The sequence below is a fragment of the Asparagus officinalis genome, chromosome 7 (genome assembly GCF_001876935.1).
Source record: "Asparagus officinalis chromosome 7, Aspof.V1, whole genome shotgun sequence".
Lineage (NCBI taxonomy): Eukaryota > Viridiplantae > Streptophyta > Magnoliopsida > Asparagales > Asparagaceae > Asparagus > Asparagus officinalis.
The window spans coordinates 150718170-150719710 of NC_033800.1; positions in this window are offsets into that span (position 1 = coordinate 150718170).

The window sequence follows — 1541 nt, forward strand, 5'->3', positions numbered from 1 at the left end:
TCTTCTTAGTGCATAATTCTTTTAAAAATTTAGCATAAGATGGAATTTGTTCAATTACATCTAAGAGAGGAATATTGACCTTAACCTGCTTGAATGTTTCTAGGATCTTCTCCTCCTGAGGAGAGTGTTTCCTAGACCTGAGTCTATCTGGAAAGGGAGCAACCGGTCTGAATCTATCAAAAGCAGGCTCAGGTTCGGGTTCAGGTTCTTGGTCATCTGAGTGGAGTGATTGTTGAATAGATTCATCAGAAGGAGAAGGAGAAGGAATTTGTACAGGATCAAGAGTTTGACTTGGAGGAGTTCTCACTTGATTATCGACCTGTCTACCTGACCGAAGTGAATGGATTGCATTCACTTGAGCTTCATAGGATGAACTGCATCCTGTGTTGTTAGGATTAACCACGGGTTGACTTGGAAATTTTTCTTTCTCTCTTTCACTCATGGCACTAGCTAGTTGACTAAGTTGGGATTCTAATCTAGCTATAGCTTGAGTGTTGGAGTTGAGCATTTGTCCGGTTGATTGCATGAAGGAATTCAGCGTGCTAGACGTTTGAGTCAACATATTCGTGGTTTGAGTAGAGGCCTTAATTATGGTTTCTAAACCCCTTTCCAAGATATTGAGACGTTTATCCTGATCTGGATTGTGAGGAGTCTGAATTACAGCTTGATGAAGAGGAGACTGATTTTGATACGGCAGATTGGGTTGTTGAAATTGTGAATGAGAATTGAATGGAACTGTGTTTCCCCTAGGAAAATGTTGGGTCGAAGCGGGAGTGAAGTTTTGAGTTCCGGGAGAATTTCCTTGATTCCATGCAAAGTTGGGATGATTTCTCCAACCTGGATTATAGGTTGGAGAAAATGGATCATTTCTAGGATGCTGGAATGCAGCGTTCATCTGTTCTATTGTGTTGTTATTTCCTAGGAGAGGGCATTCCTCTGAAACGTGGGTAGGAGACTGACAATTGTGACATCCTGTGAAAGAAACATGATTGAGTTGAGCTGGAGCTCGTTCCTTAATTTCTAAGGCTTCTAACCTTCGTAGAATTGTCGCCATCTTCGCTTCAGAAGCAATGTTTGACTCCAAGGAAAGACCGCTAGACTTAGAATGGGGAACTTATGAAACCCTGTCATCGCACTGTTCCCATTGCATTGTTTTTTCAGAAAGACTCTCCAAAAACTCCCAAGCTTCATCAGCATTTTTCCTCATAAAATCCCCGTGGCACATTGATTCTAAGGAAGTTTTTGCAGAATAATCTAATCCCTCATAAATTATTTGGCACAATCGCCATTTCTCTAAACCGTGATGAGGACATTGGATGAGAAGATCCTTAAATCGGTCAAAATACTTCCAAAAAGGTTCTCCCGGGATAATTTTAAAGTTTTGAATGATGTTCCTAAGCTTTACCGTTTTATGAATAGGAAAAAATTTCTTAAGAAAAACGGTGATAAACTCATCCCAAGTTGAGATGGAATTTGTTGGTAAGCTGTACAGCTATTTTTTAGCTTTATCCTTAAGAGCAAATGGAATAAATCTAAGCTTA